We start from the raw sequence: 20,540 nt of genomic DNA on the forward strand, positions 1-20,540 counted from the left end.
TCATTAGTGATTAAGAATATTTGGGCTTCAATACCATCCCTCTTGGTATACACAAGATCATGTGTATACTATGTCTAGTTTGCCATTATAATCTTGACTATATACTTATGAAAGTATATGGTGCCTATTACAAATCATATACACATCAATCCTGATAGAATGCTATATTGCATTTCTTGGATCTCCAAGAATCACATCTCACCAAGCATAAAAGATCAAATGTGTTTAGAAAGTCATATGTGTTTTTAGACACGTACTGTTTCAAACAAAAGACATATGCCTCGCAATTTTCATCCAACATTTCTCATGTTATGCAGAAACAATTTCTAGTCCATATTACATTCAGTTGTTCTCTGAAAACTTCTGGTGCACTTGACAATTTATCTTGCCATCTTTTTAGCTCAATGCTGCATATATGACTTCCTATTCCCAATTTTCAGTGAGACCATCCACGCTCAAGAGGAAATGCAGGAAATTTGGCATCCCAAGATGGCCGCGCAAGGGAAACCAGGGCACTTGCTCTGCTACAAGCACTGAATCCAACAAAGACCGCGAAATACCTAATGCAGATTATGGTCATGAGGCCTCACATCCTAATGTGTCTTCTCAAGAAGGTACAACTTCCAGCAAGCACAATTCCTCACAAGCTGCAATAATAGCGAATGATAGATTCATGATGATAAAAGCTGCATATGGAGATATAAAAAAGATTAAGTTTCAATTTCGATTTTCATCGCGGTTGGTAGATATGGAGATGGGAACGGCATCAAGGCTCAAGTTAAAAGTTGGAGATTTCAAGTTTTGGTATTTGGATGAAGATGATGACTGGATATTGATAACCTGCGATGTAGACATGAGGACTATGGAATCAATGGGTAAGAATACAATCAAAGTGTCTATCACTCACAGTGATGATGCTCCATCCTAAACAAAAAGAGAAGAAGAAACACACTACTACCAAGGGACGATGAATGTTTTCACCAAAAAGGAAATGTCCATGGCCCCATTTTTTTACATTTGCTACGTTTTGCGTTATTCAATTAGTGATTGAAACCTTGAGATTAAATCCGTAAAAGTGTATTTGTAATTCTTTTTACTGCCTTATCATAACAGGGCAACTACATTGGCACCAGCTAGTGTTCATTTTTGTGCCTAATCGAAGCCTGATGATGAAAGTGGCAGCTCAGTTTCATGATATGGTCTAAAATTTTTGATTTATTATACTTGAAAGTGGCAGCTCTGTATCATGTGAAAATTTTCTTCCAATTTTTGTACTTTCGGTCATTGAATTCAAGAGTACACGTTGTATCTAGCGTTGAATTGAGGTTCTATCATTAGTGATTAAGAATATTTGGGCTTCAATACCATCCCTCTTGGTATACACAAGATCATGTGTATACTATGTCTAGTTTGCCATTATAATCTTGACTATATACTTATGAAAGTATATGGTGCCTATTACAAATCATATACACATCAATCCTGATAGAATGCTATATTGCATTTCTTGGATCTCCAAGAATCACATCTCACCAAGCATAAAAGATCAAATGTGTTTAGAAAGTCATATGTGTTTTTAGACACGTACTGTTTCAAACAAAAGACATATGCCTCGCAATTTTCATCCAACATTTCTCATGTTATGCAGAAACAATTTCTAGTCCATATTACATTCAGTTGTTCTCTGAAAACTTCTGGTGCACTTGACAATTTATCTTGCCATCTTTTTAGCTCAATGCTGCATATATGACTTCCTATTCCCAATTTTCAGTGAGACCATCCACGCTCAAGAGGAAATGCAGGAAATTTGGCATCCCAAGATGGCCGCGCAAGGGAAACCAGGGCACTTGCTCTGCTACAAGCACTGAATCCAACAAAGACCGCGAAATACCTAATGCAGAATATGATCATGAGGTCTCACATCCTAATATGTCTTCTCAAGAAGGTTCAACTTCCAGCAAGCACAATTCCTCACAAGCTGCAACAATAGCTAAGGATAGCTTCATGATGATAAAAGCTGCATATGGAGAGATAAAAAAGATTGAGTTTCAACTTCGATTTTCATCGCGGTTGGTAGATATGGAGATGGGAACGGCATCAAGGCTCAAGTTAAAAGTTGGAGATTTCAAGTTTTGGTATTTGGATGAAGATGATGACTGGATATTGATAACCTACGATGTAGACATGAGGACTATGGAATCAATGGGTAAGAATACAATCAAAGTGTCTATCACTCACAGTGATGATGCTCCATCCTAAACAAAAAGAGAAGAAGAAACACACTACTAACAAGGGACGATGAATGTTTTCACCAAAAAGGAAATGTCCATGGCCCCATTTTTTTACATTTGCTACGTTTTGCGTTATTCAATTAGTGATTGAATCCTTGAGATTAAATCCGTAAAAGTGTATTTATAATTCTTTTTACTGCCTTATCATAACAGGGCAACTACATTGGCACCAGCTAGTGTTCATTTTTGTGCCTAATCGAAGCCTGATGATGAAAGTGGCAGCTCTGTTTCATGATATGGTCTAAAATTTTTGATTTATGATACCTGAAAGTGGCAGCTCTGTATCATGTGAAAATTTTCTACCAATTTTTGTACTTTCGGTCATTGAATTCAAGAGTAGACGTTGTATCTAGCGTTGAATTGAGATTCTATCATTAGTGATTAAGAATATTTGGGCTTCAATATCTTCCCTCTTGGTATACACAAGATCATGTGTATACTATGTCTAGTTTGCCATTATAATCTTGACTATATACTTATGAAAATATATGGTGCCTATTACAAATCATATAGACATCAATCCTGATAGAATGCTATATTGCATTTCTTGGATCTCCAAGAATCACATCTCACCAAGCATAAAAGATCAAATGTGTTTAGAAAGTCATATGTGTTTTTAGACACGTACTGTTTCAAACAAAAGACATATGCCTCGCAATTTTCATCCAACATTTCTCATGTTATGCAGAAACAATTTCTAGTCCATATTACATTCAGATGTTCTCTGAAAACTTCTGGTGCACTTGACAATTTATCTTGCCATCTTTTTAGCTCAATGCTGCATATATGACTTCCTATTCCCAATTTTCAGTGAGACCATCCACGCTCAAGAGGAAATGCAGGAAATTTGGCATCCCAAGATGGCCGCGCAAGGGAAACCAGGGCACTTGCTCTGCTACAAGCACTGAATCCAACAAAGACCGCGAAATACCTAATGCAGAATATGGTCATGAGGCCTCACATCCTAATGTGTCTTCTCAAGAAGGTACAACTTCCAGCAAGCACAATTCCTCACAAGCTGCAATAATAGCGAATGATAGCTTCATGATGATAAAAGCTGCATATGGAGATATAAAAAAGATTAAGTTTCAATTTCGATTTTCATCGCAGTTGGTAGATATGGAGATGGAACGGCATCAAGGCTCAAGTTAAAAGTTGGAGATTTCAAGTTTTGGTATTTGGATGAAGATGATGACTGGATATTGATAACCTGCGATGTAGACATGAGGACTATGGAATCAATGGGTAAGAATACAATCAAAGTGTCTATCACTCACAGTGATGATGCTCCATCCTAAACAAAAAGAGAAGAAGAAACACACTACTACCAAGGGACGATGAATGTTTTCACCAAAAAGGAAATGTCCATGGCCCCATTTTTTTACATTTGCTACGTTTTGCGTTATTCAATTAGTGATTGAAACCTTGAGATTAAATCCGTAAAAGTGTATTTGTAATTCTTTTTACTGCCTTATCATAACAGGGCAACTACATTGGCACCAGCTAGTGTTCATTTTTGTGCCTAATCGAAGCCTGATGATGAAAGTGGCAGCTCAGTTTCATGATATGGTCTAAAATTTTTGATTTATTATACTTGAAAGTGGCAGCTCTGTATCATGTGAAAATTTTCTTCCAATTTTTGTACTTTCGGTCATTGAATTCAAGAGTACACGTTGTATCTAGCGTTGAATTGAGGTTCTATCATTAGTGATTAAGAATATTTGGGCTTCAATACCATCCCTCTTGGTATACACAAGATCATGTGTATACTATGTCTAGTTTGCCATTATAATCTTGACTATATACTTATGAAAGTATATGGTGCCTATTACAAATCATATACACATCAATCCTGATAGAATGCTATATTGCATTTCTTGGATCTCCAAGAATCACATCTCACCAAGCATAAAAGATCAAATGTGTTTAGAAAGTCATATGTGTTTTTAGACACGTACTGTTTCAAACAAAAGACATATGCCTCGCAATTTTCATCCAACATTTCTCATGTTATGCAGAAACAATTTCTAGTCCATATTACATTCAGTTGTTCTCTGAAAACTTCTGGTGCACTTGACAATTTATCTTGCCATCTTTTTAGCTCAATGCTGCATATATGACTTCCTATTCCCAATTTTCAGTGAGACCATCCACGCTCAAGAGGAAATGCAGGAAATTTGGCATCCCAAGATGGCCGCGCAAGGGAAACCAGGGCACTTGCTCTGCTACAAGCACTGAATCCAACAAAGACCGCGAAATACCTAATGCAGATTATGATCATGAGGCCTCACATCCTAATGTGTCTTCTCAAGAAGGTACAACTTCCAGCAAGCACAATTCCTCACAAGCTGCAACAATAGCTAAGGATAGCTTCATGATGATAAAAGCTGCATATGGAGAGATAAAAAAGATTGAGTTTCAACTTCGATTTTCATCGCGGTTGGTAGATATGGAGATGGGAACGGCATCAAGGCTCAAGTTAAAAGTTGGAGATTTCAAGTTTTGGTATTTGGATGAAGATGATGACTGGATATTGATAACCTGCGATGTAGACATGAGGACTATGGAATCAATGGGTAAGAATACAATCAAAGTGTCTATCACTCACAGTGATGATGCTCCATCCTAAACAAAAAGAGAAGAAGAAACACACTACTAACAAGGGACGATGAATGTTTTCACCAAAAAGGAAATGTCCATGGCCCCATTTTTTTACATTTGCTACGTTTTGCGTTATTCAATTAGTGATTGAATCCTTGAGATTAAATCCGTAAAAGTGTATTTATAATTCTTTTTACTGCCTTATCATAACAGGGCAACTACATTGGCACCAGCTAGTGTTCATTTTTGTGCCTAATCGAAGCCTGATGATGAAAGTGGCAGCTCTGTTTCATGATATGGTCTAAAATTTTTGATTTATGATACCTGAAAGTGGCAGCTCTGTATCATGTGAAAATTTTCTACCAATTTTTGTACTTTCGGTCATTGAATTCAAGAGTAGACGTTGTATCTAGCGTTGAATTGAGATTCTATCATTAGTGATTAAGAATATTTGGGCTTCAATATCTTCCCTCTTGGTATACACAAGATCATGTGTATACTATGTCTAGTTTGCCATTATAATCTTGACTATATACTTATGAAAATATATGGTGCCTATTACAAATCATATAGACATCAATCCTGATAGAATGCTATATTGCATTTCTTGGATCTCCAAGAATCACATCTCACCAAGCATAAAAGATCAAATGTGTTTAGAAAGTCATATGTGTTTTTAGACACGTACTGTTTCAAACAAAAGACATATGCCTCGCAATTTTCATCCAACATTTCTCATGTTATGCAGAAACAATTTCTAGTCCATATTACATTCAGATGTTCTCTGAAAACTTCTGGTGCACTTGACAATTTATCTTGCCATCTTTTTAGCTCAATGCTGCATATATGACTTCCTATTCCCAATTTTCAGTGAGACCATCCACGCTCAAGAGGAAATGCAGGAAATTTGGCATCCCAAGATGGCCGCGCAAGGGAAACCAGGGCACTTGCTCTGCTACAAGCACTGAATCCAACAAAGACCGCGAAATACCTAATGCAGAATATGGTCATGAGGCCTCACATCCTAATGTGTCTTCTCAAGAAGGTACAACTTCCAGCAAGCACAATTCCTCACAAGCTGCAATAATAGCGAATGATAGCTTCATGATGATAAAAGCTGCATATGGAGATATAAAAAAGATTAAGTTTCAATTTCGATTTTCATCGCAGTTGGTAGATATGGAGATGGAACGGCATCAAGGCTCAAGTTAAAAGTTGGAGATTTCAAGTTTTGGTATTTGGATGAAGATGATGACTGGATATTGATAACCTGCGATGTAGACATGAGGACTATGGAATCAATGGGTAAGAATACAATCAAAGTGTCTATCACTCACAGTGATGATGCTCCATCCTAAACAAAAAGAGAAGAAGAAACACACTACTACCAAGGGACGATGAATGTTTTCACCAAAAAGGAAATGTCCATGGCCCCATTTTTTTACATTTGCTACGTTTTGCGTTATTCAATTAGTGATTGAAACCTTGAGATTAAATCCGTAAAAGTGTATTTGTAATTCTTTTTACTGCCTTATCATAACAGGGCAACTACATTGGCACCAGCTAGTGTTCATTTTTGTGCCTAATCGAAGCCTGATGATGAAAGTGGCAGCTCAGTTTCATGATATGGTCTAAAATTTTTGATTTATTATACTTGAAAGTGGCAGCTCTGTATCATGTGAAAATTTTCTTCCAATTTTTGTACTTTCGGTCATTGAATTCAAGAGTACACGTTGTATCTAGCGTTGAATTGAGGTTCTATCATTAGTGATTAAGAATATTTGGGCTTCAATACCATCCCTCTTGGTATACACAAGATCATGTGTATACTATGTCTAGTTTGCCATTATAATCTTGACTATATACTTATGAAAGTATATGGTGCCTATTACAAATCATATACACATCAATCCTGATAGAATGCTATATTGCATTTCTTGGATCTCCAAGAATCACATCTCACCAAGCATAAAAGATCAAATGTGTTTAGAAAGTCATATGTGTTTTTAGACACGTACTGTTTCAAACAAAAGACATATGCCTCGCAATTTTCATCCAACATTTCTCATGTTATGCAGAAACAATTTCTAGTCCATATTACATTCAGTTGTTCTCTGAAAACTTCTGGTGCACTTGACAATTTATCTTGCCATCTTTTTAGCTCAATGCTGCATATATGACTTCCTATTCCCAATTTTCAGTGAGACCATCCACGCTCAAGAGGAAATGCAGGAAATTTGGCATCCCAAGATGGCCGCGCAAGGGAAACCAGGGCACTTGCTCTGCTACAAGCACTGAATCCAACAAAGACCGCGAAATACCTAATGCAGATTATGGTCATGAGGCCTCACATCCTAATGTGTCTTCTCAAGAAGGTACAACTTCCAGCAAGCACAATTCCTCACAAGCTGCAATAATAGCGAATGATAGATTCATGATGATAAAAGCTGCATATGGAGATATAAAAAAGATTAAGTTTCAATTTCGATTTTCATCGCGGTTGGTAGATATGGAGATGGGAACGGCATCAAGGCTCAAGTTAAAAGTTGGAGATTTCAAGTTTTGGTATTTGGATGAAGATGATGACTGGATATTGATAACCTGCGATGTAGACATGAGGACTATGGAATCAATGGGTAAGAATACAATCAAAGTGTCTATCACTCACAGTGATGATGCTCCATCCTAAACAAAAAGAGAAGAAGAAACACACTACTACCAAGGGACGATGAATGTTTTCACCAAAAAGGAAATGTCCATGGCCCCATTTTTTTACATTTGCTACGTTTTGCGTTATTCAATTAGTGATTGAAACCTTGAGATTAAATCCGTAAAAGTGTATTTGTAATTCTTTTTACTGCCTTATCATAACAGGGCAACTACATTGGCACCAGCTAGTGTTCATTTTTGTGCCTAATCGAAGCCTGATGATGAAAGTGGCAGCTCAGTTTCATGATATGGTCTAAAATTTTTGATTTATTATACTTGAAAGTGGCAGCTCTGTACCAAGTAAAAATTTTCTTCCAATTTTTGTACTTTCGGTCATTGAATTCAAGAATACACGTTGTATCTAGCGTTGAATTGAGGTTCTATCATTAGTGATTAAGAATATTTGGGCTTCAATACCATCCCTCTTGGTATACACAAGATCATGTGTATACTATGTCTAGTTTGCCATTATAATCTTGACTGTATACTTATGAAAGTATATGGTGCCTATTACAAATCATATACACATCAATCCTGATAGAATGCTATATTGCATTTCTTGGATCTCCAAGAATCACATCTCACCAAGCATAAAAGATCAAATGTGTTTAGAAAGTCATATGTGTTTTTAGACACGTACTGTTTCAAACAAAAGACATATGCCTCGCAATTTTCATCCAACATTTCTCATGTTATGCAGAAACAATTTCTAGTCCATATTACATTCAGATGTTCTCTGAAAACTTCTGGTGCAGTTGACAATTTATCTTGCCATCTTTTTAGCTCAATGCTGCATATATGACCTCCTATTCCCAATTTTCAGTGAGACCATCCACGCTCAAGAGGAAATGCAGAAAATTTGGCATCCCAAGATGGCCGCGCAAGGGAAACCAGGGCACTTGCTCTGCTACAAGCACTGAATCCAACAAAGACCGCGAAATACCTAATGCAGAATATGGTCATGAGGCCTCACATCCTAATGTGTCTTCTCAAGAAGGTACAACTTCCAGCAAGCACAATTCCTCACAAGCTGCAATAATAGCGAATGATAGATTCATGATGATAAAAGCTGCATATGGAGATATAAAAAAGATTAAATTTCAATTTCGATTTTCATCGCGGTTGGTAGATATGGAGATGGGAACGGCATCAAGGCTCAAGTTAAAAGTTGGAGATTTCAAGTTTTGGTATTTGGATGAAGATGATGACTGGATATTGATAACCTGCGATGTAGACATGAGGACTATGGAATCAATGGGTAAGAATACAATCAAAGTGTCTATCACTCACAGTGATGATGCTCCATCCTAAACAAAAAGGGAAGAAAAAACACAATACTACCGAGGGACGATGAATGTTTTCACCAAAAAGGAAATGTCAATGGCCCTATTTTTTTACATTTGCTACGTTTTGCGTTATTCAATTAGTGATTGAAACCTTGAGATTAAATCCGTAAAAGTGTATTTGTAATTCTTTTTACTGCCTTATCATAACAGGGCAACTACATTGGCACCAGCTAGTGTCCATTTTTGTGCCTAATCGTAGCCTGATGATGAAAGTGACAGATCTGTTTCATGATATGATCTAAAATTTTTGATTTATTATACCTGAAAGTGGCAGCTCTATATCATGTGAAAATTTTCTACCAATTTTTGTACTTTCGGTCATTGAATTCAAGAGTAGACGTTGTATCTAGCGTTGAATTGATGTTCTATCATTAGTGATTAAGAATATTTGAGCTTCAATACCATCCCTCTTGGTATACACAAGATCATGTGTATACTATGTCTAGTTTGCCATTATAATCTTGACTATATACTTATGAAAGTATATGGTGCCTATTACAAATCATATACACATCAATCCTGATAGAATGCTATATTGCATTTCTTGGATCTCCAAGAATCACATCTCACCAAGCATAAAAGATCAAATGTGTCTAGAAAGTCATATGTGTTTTTAGACATGTACTGTTTCAAACAAAAGACATATGCCTCGCAATTTTCATCCAACATTTCTCATGTTATGCAGAAACAATTTCTAGTCCATTTTACATTCAGATGTTCTCTGAAATCTTCTGGTGCACTTGACAATTTATCTGGCTATCTTTTTAGCTCAATGCTGCATATATGACTTCCTATTCCCAATTTTCAGTGAGACCATCCACGCTCAAGAGGAAATGCAGGAAATTTGGCATCCCAAGATGGCCGCGCAAGGGAAACCAGGGCACTTGCTCTGCTACAAGCACTGAATCCAACAAAGACCGCGAAATACCTAATGCAGAATATGATCATGAGGTCTCACATACTAATATGTCTTCTCAAGAAGGTTCAACTTCCAGCAAGCACAATTTCTCACAAGCTGCAACAATAGCTAAGGATAGCTTCATGATGATAAAAACTGCATATGGAGAGATAAAAAAGATTGAGTTTCAACTTCGATTTTCATCGCGGTTGGTAGATATGGAGATGGGAACGGCATCAAGGCTCAAGTTAAAAGTTGGAGATTTCAAGTTTTGGTATTTGGATGAAGATGATGACTGGATATTGATAACCTACGATGTAGACATGAGGACTATGGAATCAATGGGTAAGAATACAATCAAAGTGTCTATCACTCACAGTGATGATGCTCCATCCTAAACAAAAAAAGAAGAAGAAACACACTACTAACAAGGGACGATGAATGTTTTCACCAAAAAGGAAATGTCCATGGCCCCATTTTTTTACATTTGCTACGTTTTGCGTTATTCAATTAGTGATTGAATCCTTGAGATTAAATCCGTAAAAGTGTATTTATAATTCTTTTTACTGCCTTATCATAACAGGGCAACTACATTGGCACCAGCTAGTGTTCATTTTTGTGCCTAATCGAAGCCTGATGATGAAAGTGGCAGCTCTGTTTCATGATATGGTCTAAAATTTTTGATTTATGATACCTGAAAGTGGCAGCTCTGTATCATGTGAAAATTTTCTACCAATTTTTGTACTTTCGGTCATTGAATTCAAGAGTAGACGTTGTATATAGCGTTGAATTGAGATTCTATCATTAGTGATTAAGAATATTTGGGCTTCAATATCTTCCCTCTTGGTATACACAAGATCATGTGTATACTATGTCTAGTTTGCCATTATAATCTTGACTATATACTTATGAAAATATATGGTGCCTATTACAAATCATATAGACATCAATCCTGATAGAATGCTATATTGCATTTCTTGGATCTCCAAGAATCACATCTCACCAAGCATAAAAGATCAAATGTGTTTAGAAAGTCATATGTGTTTTTAGACACGTACTGTTTCAAACAAAAGACATATGCCTCGCAATTTTCATCCAACATTTCTCATGTTATGCAGAAACAATTTCTAGTCCATATTACATTCAGATGTTCTTTGAAAACTTCTGGTGCACTTGACAATTTATCTTGCCATCTTTTTAGCTCAATGCTGCATATATGACTTCCTATTCCCAATTTTCAGTGAGACCATCCACGCTCAAGAGGAAATGCAGGAAATTTGGCATCCCAAGATGGCCGCGCAAGGGAAACCAGGGCACTTGCTCTGCTACAAGCACTGAATCCAACAAAGACCGCGAAATACCTAATGCAGAATATGGTCATGAGGCCTCACATCCTAATGTGTCTTCTCAAGAAGGTACAACTTCCAGCAAGCACAATTCCTCACAAGCTGCAATAATAGCGAATGATAGCTTCATGATGATAAAAGCTGCATATGGAGATATAAAAAAGATTAAGTTTCAATTTCGATTTTCATCGCAGTTGGTAGATATGGAGATGGAACGGCATCAAGGCTCAAGTTAAAAGTTGGAGATTTCAAGTTTTGGTATTTGGATGAAGATGATGACTGGATATTGATAACCTGCGATGTAGACATGAGGACTATGGAATCAATGGGTAAGAATACAATCAAAGTGTCTATCACTCACAGTGATGATGCTCCATCCTAAACAAAAAGAGAAGAAGAAACACACTACTACCAAGGGACGATGAATGTTTTCACCAAAAAGGAAATGTCCATGGCCCCATTTTTTTACATTTGCTACGTTTTGCGTTATTCAATTAGTGATTGAAACCTTGAGATTAAATCCGTAAAAGTGTATTTGTAATTCTTTTTACTGCCTTATCATAACAGGGCAACTACATTGGCACCAGCTAGTGTTCATTTTTGTGCCTAATCGAAGCCTGATGATGAAAGTGGCAGCTCAGTTTCATGATATGGTCTAAAATTTTTGATTTATTATACTTGAAAGTGGCAGCTCTGTATCATGTGAAAATTTTCTTCCAATTTTTGTACTTTCGGTCATTGAATTCAAGAGTACACGTTGTATCTAGCGTTGAATTGAGGTTCTATCATTAGTGATTAAGAATATTTGGGCTTCAATACCATCCCTCTTGGTATACACAAGATCATGTGTATACTATGTCTAGTTTGCCATTATAATCTTGACTATATACTTATGAAAGTATATGGTGCCTATTACAAATCATATACACATCAATCCTGATAGAATGCTATATTGCATTTCTTGGATCTCCAAGAATCACATCTCACCAAGCATAAAAGATCAAATGTGTTTAGAAAGTCATATGTGTTTTTAGACACGTACTGTTTCAAACAAAAGACATATGCCTCGCAATTTTCATCCAACATTTCTCATGTTATGCAGAAACAATTTCTAGTCCATATTACATTCAGTTGTTCTCTGAAAACTTCTGGTGCACTTGACAATTTATCTTGCCATCTTTTTAGCTCAATGCTGCATATATGACTTCCTATTCCCAATTTTCAGTGAGACCATCCACGCTCAAGAGGAAATGCAGGAAATTTGGCATCCCAAGATGGCCGCGCAAGGGAAACCAGGGCACTTGCTCTGCTACAAGCACTGAATCCAACAAAGACCGCGAAATACCTAATGCAGATTATGGTCATGAGGCCTCACATCCTAATGTGTCTTCTCAAGAAGGTACAACTTCCAGCAAGCACAATTCCTCACAAGCTGCAATAATAGCGAATGATAGATTCATGATGATAAAAGCTGCATATGGAGATATAAAAAAGATTAAATTTCAATTTCGATTTTCATCGCGGTTGGTAGATATGGAGATGGGAACGGCATCAAGGCTCAAGTTAAAAGTTGGAGATTTCAAGTTTTGGTATTTGGATGAAGATGATGACTGGATATTGATAACCTGCGATGTAGACATGAGGACTATGGAATCAATGGGTAAGAATACAATCAAAGTGTCTATCACTCACAGTGATGATGCTCCATCCTAAACAAAAAGATCTTTTTAGCTCAATGCTGCATATATGACTTCCTATTCCCAATTTTCAGTGAGACCATCCACGCTCAAGAGGAAATGCAGGAAATTTGGCATCCCAAGATGGCCGCGCAAGGGAAACCAGGGCACTTGCTCTGCTACAAGCACTGAATCCAACAAAGACCGCGAAATACCTAATGCAGAATATGATCATGAGGTCTCACATACTAATATGTCTTCTCAAGAAGGTTCAACTTCCAGCAAGCACAATTTCTCACAAGCTGCAACAATAGCTAAGGATAGCTTCATGATGATAAAAACTGCATATGGAGAGATAAAAAAGATTGAGTTTCAACTTCGATTTTCATCGCGGTTGGTAGATATGGAGATGGGAACGGCATCAAGGCTCAAGTTAAAAGTTGGAGATTTCAAGTTTTGGTATTTGGATGAAGATGATGACTGGATATTGATAACCTACGATGTAGACATGAGGACTATGGAATCAATGGGTAAGAATACAATCAAAGTGTCTATCACTCACAGTGATGATGCTCCATCCTAAACAAAAAAAGAAGAAGAAACACACTACTAACAAGGGACGATGAATGTTTTCACCAAAAAGGAAATGTCCATGGCCCCATTTTTTTACATTTGCTACGTTTTGCGTTATTCAATTAGTGATTGAATCCTTGAGATTAAATCCGTAAAAGTGTATTTATAATTCTTTTTACTGCCTTATCATAACAGGGCAACTACATTGGCACCAGCTAGTGTTCATTTTTGTGCCTAATCGAAGCCTGATGATGAAAGTGGCAGCTCTGTTTCATGATATGGTCTAAAATTTTTGATTTATGATACCTGAAAGTGGCAGCTCTGTATCATGTGAAAATTTTCTACCAATTTTTGTACTTTCGGTCATTGAATTCAAGAGTAGACGTTGTATCTAGCGTTGAATTGAGATTCTATCATTAGTGATTAAGAATATTTGGGCTTCAATATCTTCCCTCTTGGTATACACAAGATCATGTGTATACTATGTCTAGTTTGCCATTATAATCTTGACTATATACTTATGAAAATATATGGTGCCTATTACAAATCATATAGACATCAATCCTGATAGAATGCTATATTGCATTTCTTGGATCTCCAAGAATCACATCTCACCAAGCATAAAAGATCAAATGTGTTTAGAAAGTCATATGTGTTTTTAGACACGTACTGTTTCAAACAAAAGACATATGCCTCGCAATTTTCATCCAACATTTCTCATGTTATGCAGAAACAATTTCTAGTCCATATTACATTCAGATGTTCTCTGAAAACTTCTGGTGCACTTGACAATTTATCTTGCCATCTTTTTAGCTCAATGCTGCATATATGACTTCCTATTCCCAATTTTCAGTGAGACCATCCACGCTCAAGAGGAAATGCAGGAAATTTGGCATCCCAAGATGGCCGCGCAAGGGAAACCAGGGCACTTGCTCTGCTACAAGCACTGAATCCAACAAAGACCGCGAAATACCTAATGCAGAATATGGTCATGAGGCCTCACATCCTAATGTGTCTTCTCAAGAAGGTACAACTTCCAGCAAGCACAATTCCTCACAAGCTGCAATAATAGCGAATGATAGCTTCATGATGATAAAAGCTGCATATGGAGATATAAAAAAGATTAAGTTTCAATTTCGATTTTCATCGCAGTTGGTAGATATGGAGATGGAACGGCATCAAGGCTCAAGTTAAAAGTTGGAGATTTCAAGTTTTGGTATTTGGATGAAGATGATGACTGGATATTGATAACCTGCGATGTAGACATGAGGACTATGGAATCAATGGGTAAGAATACAATCAAAGTGTCTATCACTCACAGTGATGATGCTCCATCCTAAACAAAAAGAGAAGAAGAAACACACTACTACCAAGGGACGATGAATGTTTTCACCAAAAAGGAAATGTCCATGGCCCCATTTTTTTACATTTGCTACGTTTTGCGTTATTCAATTAGTGATTGAAACCTTGAGATTAAATCCGTAAAAGTGTATTTGTAATTCTTTTTACTGCCTTATCATAACAGGGCAACTACATTGGCACCAGCTAGTGTTCATTTTTGTGCCTAATCGAAGCCTGATGATGAAAGTGGCAGCTCAGTTTCATGATATGGTCTAAAATTTTTGATTTATTATACTTGAAAGTGGCAGCTCTGTATCATGTGAAAATTTTCTTCCAATTTTTGTACTTTCGGTCATTGAATTCAAGAGTACACGTTGTATCTAGCGTTGAATTGAGGTTCTATCATTAGTGATTAAGAATATTTGGGCTTCAATACCATCCCTCTTGGTATACACAAGATCATGTGTATACTATGTCTAGTTTGCCATTATAATCTTGACTATATACTTATGAAAGTATATGGTGCCTATTACAAATCATATACACATCAATCCTGATAGAATGCTATATTGCATTTCTTGGATCTCCAAGAATCACATCTCACCAAGCATAAAAGATCAAATGTGTTTAGAAAGTCATATGTGTTTTTAGACACGTACTGTTTCAAACAAAAGACATATGCCTCGCAATTTTCATCCAACATTTCTCATGTTATGCAGAAACAATTTCTAGTCCATATTACATTCAGTTGTTCTCTGAAAACTTCTGGTGCACTTGACAATTTATCTTGCCATCTTTTTAGCTCAATGCTGCATATATGACTTCCTATTCCCAATTTTCAGTGAGACCATCCACGCTCAAGAGGAAATGCAGGAAATTTGGCATCCCAAGATGGCCGCGCAAGGGAAACCAGGGCACTTGCTCTGCTACAAGCACTGAATCCAACAAAGACCGCGAAATACCTAATGCAGATTATGGTCATGAGGCCTCACATCCTAATGTGTCTTCTCAAGAAGGTACAACTTCCAGCAAGCACAATTCCTCACAAGCTGCAATAATAGCGAATGATAGATTCATGATGATAAAAGCTGCATATGGAGATATAAAAAAGATTAAATTTCAATTTCGATTTTCATCGCGGTTGGTAGATATGGAGATGGGAACGGCATCAAGGCTCAAGTTAAAAGTTGGAGATTTCAAGTTTTGGTATTTGGATGAAGATGATGACTGGATATTGATAACCTGCGATGTAGACATGAGGACTATGGAATCAATGGGTAAGAATACAATCAAAGTGTCTATCACTCACAGTGATGATGCTCCATCCTAAACAAAAAGAGAAGAAGAAACACACTACTACCAAGGGACGATGAATGTTTTCACCAAAAAGGAAATGTCCATGGCCCCATTTTTTTACATTTGCTACGTTTTGCGTTATTCAATTAGTGATTGAAACCTTGAGATTAAATCCGTAAAAGTGTATTTGTAATTCTTTTTACTGCCTTATCATAACAGGGCAACTACATTGGCACCAGCTAGTGTTCATTTTTGTGCCTAATCGAAGCCTGATGATGAAAGTGGCAGCTCAGTTTCATGATATGGTCTAAAATTTTTGATTTATTATACTTGAAAGTGGCAGCTCTGTACCAAGTAAAAATTTTCTTCCAATTTTTGTACTTTCGGTCATTGAATTCAAGAATACACGTTGTATCTAGCGTTGAATTGAGGTTCTATCATTAGTGATTAAGAATATTTGGGCTTCAATACCATCCCTCTTGGTATACACAAGATCATGTGTATACTATGTCTAGTTTGCCATTATAATCTTGACTGTATACTTATGAAAGTATATGGTGCCTATTACAAATCATATACACATCAATCCTGATAGAATGCTATATTGCATTTCTTGGATCTCCAAGAATCACATCTCACCAAGCATAAAAGATCAAATGTGTTTAGAAAGTCATATGTGTTTTTAGACACGTACTGTTTCAAACAAAAGACATATGCCTCGCAATTTTCATCCAACATTTCTCATGTTATGCAGAAACAATTTCTAGTCCATATTACATTCAGATGTTCTCTGAAAACTTCTGGTGCAGTTGACAATTTATCTTGCCATCTTTTTAGCTCAATGCTGCATATATGACCTCCTATTCCCAATTTTCAGTGAGACCATCCACGCTCAAGAGGAAATGCAGAAAATTTGGCATCCCAAGATGGCCGCGCAAGGGAAACCAGGGCACTTGCTCTGCTACAAGCACTGAATCCAACAAAGACCGCGAAATACCTAATGCAGAATATGGTCATGAGGCCTCACATCCTAATGTGTCTTCTCAAGAAGGTACAACTTCCAGCAAGCACAATTCCTCACAAGCTGCAATAATAGCGAATGATAGATTCATGATGATAAAAGCTGCATATGGAGATATAAAAAAGATTAAATTTCAATTTCGATTTTCATCGCGGTTGGTAGATATGGAGATGGGAACGGCATCAAGGCTCAAGTTAAAAGTTGGAGATTTCAAGTTTTGGTATTTGGATGAAGATGATGACTGGATATTGATAACCTGCGATGTAGACATGAGGACTATGGAATCAATGGGTAAGAATACAATCAAAGTGTCTATCACTCACAGTGATGATGCTCCATCCTAAACAAAAAGGGAAGAAAAAACACAATACTACCGAGGGACGATGAATGTTTTCACCAAAAAGGAAATGTCAATGGCCCTATTTTTTTACATTTGCTACGTTTTGCGTTATTCAATTAGTGATTGAAACCTTGAGATTAAATCCGTAAAAGTGTATTTGTAATTCTTTTTACTGCCTTATCATAACAGGGCAACTACATTGGCACCAGCTAGTGTCCATTTTTGTGCCTAATCGTAGCCTGATGATGAAAGTGACAGATCTGTTTCATGATATGATCTAAAATTTTTGATTTATTATACCTGAAAGTGGCAGCTCTATATCATGTGAAAATTTTCTACCAATTTTTGTACTTTCGGTCATTGAATTCAAGAGTAGACGTTGTATCTAGCGTTGAATTGATGTTCTATCATTAGTGATTAAGAATATTTGAGCTTCAATACCATCCCTCTTGGTATACACAAGATCATGTGTATACTATGTCTAGTTTGCCATTATAATCTTGACTATATACTTATGAAAGTATATGGTGCCTATTACAAATCATATACACATCAATCCTGATAGAATGCTATATTGCATTTCTTGGATCTCCAAGAATCACATCTCACCAAGCATAAAAGATCAAATGTGTCTAGAAAGTCATATGTGTTTTTAGACATGTACTGTTTCAAACAAAAGACATATGCCTCGCAATTTTCATCCAACATTTCTCATGTTATGCAGAAACAATTTCTAGTCCATTTTACATTCAGATGTTCTCTGAAATCTTCTGGTGCACTTGACAATTTATCTGGCTATCTTTTTAGCTCAATGCTGCATATATGACTTCCTATTCCCAATTTTCAGTGAGACCATCCACGCTCAAGAGGAAATGCAGGAAATTTGGCATCCCAAGATGGCCGCGCAAGGGAAACCAGGGCACTTGCTCTGCTACAAGCACTGAATCCAACAAAGACCGCGAAATACCTAATGCAGAATATGATCATGAGGTCTCACATACTAATATGTCTTCTCAAGAAGGTTCAACTTCCAGCAAGCACAATTTCTCACAAGCTGCAACAATAGCTAAGGATAGCTTCATGATGATAAAAACTGCATATGGAGAGATAAAAAAGATTGAGTTTCAACTTCGATTTTCATCGCGGTTGGTAGATATGGAGATGGGAACGGCATCAAGGCTCAAGTTAAAAGTTGGAGATTTCAAGTTTTGGTATTTGGATGAAGATGATGACTGGATATTGATAACCTACGATGTAGACATGAGGACTATGGAATCAATGGGTAAGAATACAATCAAAGTGTCTATCACTCACAGTGATGATGCTCCATCCTAAACAAAAAAAGAAGAAGAAACACACTACTAACAAGGGACGATGAATGTTTTCACCAAAAAGGAAATGTCCATGGCCCCATTTTTTTACATTTGCTACGTTTTGCGTTATTCAATTAGTGATTGAATCCTTGAGATTAAATCCGTAAAAGTGTATTTATAATTCTTTTTACTGCCTTATCATAACAGGGCAACTACATTGGCACCAGCTAGTGTTCATTTTTGTGCCTAATCGAAGCCTGATGATGAAAGTGGCAGCTCTGTTTCATGATATGGTCTAAAATTTTTGATTTATGATACCTGAAAGTGGCAGCTCTGTATCATGTGAAAATTTTCTACCAATTTTTGTACTTTCGGTCATTGAATTCAAGAGTAGACGTTGTATATAGCGTTGAATTGAGATTCTATCATTAGTGATTAAGAATATTTGGGCTTCAATATCTTCCCTCTTGGTATACACAAGATCATGTGTATACTATGTCTAGTTTGCCATTATAATCTTGACTATATACTTATGAAAATATATGGTGCCTATTACAAATCATATAGACATCAATCCTGATAGAATGCTATATTGCATTTCTTGGATCTCCAAGAATCACATCTCACCAAGCATAAAAGATCAAATGTGTTTAGAAAGTCATATGTGTTTTTAGACACGTACTGTTTCAAACAAAAGACATATGCCTCGCAATTTTCATCCAACATTTCTCATGTTATGCAGAAACAATTTCTAGTCCATATTACATTCAGATGTTCTTTGAAAACTTCTGGTGCACTTGACAATTTATCTTGCCATCTTTTTAGCTCAATGCTGCATATATGACTTCCTATTCCCAATTTTCAGTGAGACCATCCACGCTCAAGAGGAAATGCAGGAAATTTGGCATCCCAAGATGGCCGCGCAAGGGAAACCAGGGCACTTGCTCTGCTACAAGCACTGAATCCAACAAAGACCGCGAAATACCTAATGCAGAATATGGTCATGAGGCCTCACATCCTAATGTGTCTTCTCAAGAAGGTACAACTTCCAGCAAGCACAATTCCTCACAAGCTGCAATAATAGCGAATGATAGCTTCATGATGATAAAAGCTGCATATGGAGATATAAAAAAGATTAAGTTTCAATTTCGATTTTCATCGCAGTTGGTAGATATGGAGATGGAACGGCATCAAGGCTCAAGTTAAAAGTTGGAGATTTCAAGTTTTGGTATTTGGATGAAGATGATGACTGGATATTGATAACCTGCGATGTAGACATGAGGACTATGGAATCAATGGGTAAGAATACAATCAAAGTGTCTATCACTCACAGTGATGATGCTCCATCCTAAACAAAAAGAGAAGAAGAAACACACTACTACCAAGGGACGATGAATGTTTTCACCAAAAAGGAAATGTCCATGGCCCCATTTTTTTACATTTGCTACGTTTTGCGTTATTCAATTAGTGATTGAAACCTTGAGATTAAATCCGTAAAAGTGTATTTGTAATTCTTTTTACTGCCTTATCATAACAGGGCAACTACATTGGCACCAGCTAGTGTTCATTTTTGTGCCTAATCGAAGCCTGATGATGAAAGTGGCAGCTCAGTTTCATGATATGGTCTAAAATTTTTGATTTATTATACTTGAAAGTGGCAGCTCTGTATCATGTGAAAATTTTCTTCCAATTTTTGTACTTTCGGTCATTGAATTCAAGAGTACACGTTGTATCTAGCGTTGAATTGAGGTTCTATCATTAGTGATTAAGAATATTTGGGCTTCAATAC

This window comes from Coffea arabica, chromosome 4c, assembly GCF_036785885.1.
Source record: "Coffea arabica cultivar ET-39 chromosome 4c, Coffea Arabica ET-39 HiFi, whole genome shotgun sequence".
In the NCBI taxonomy this organism is placed as follows: Eukaryota; Viridiplantae; Streptophyta; class Magnoliopsida; order Gentianales; family Rubiaceae; genus Coffea; species Coffea arabica.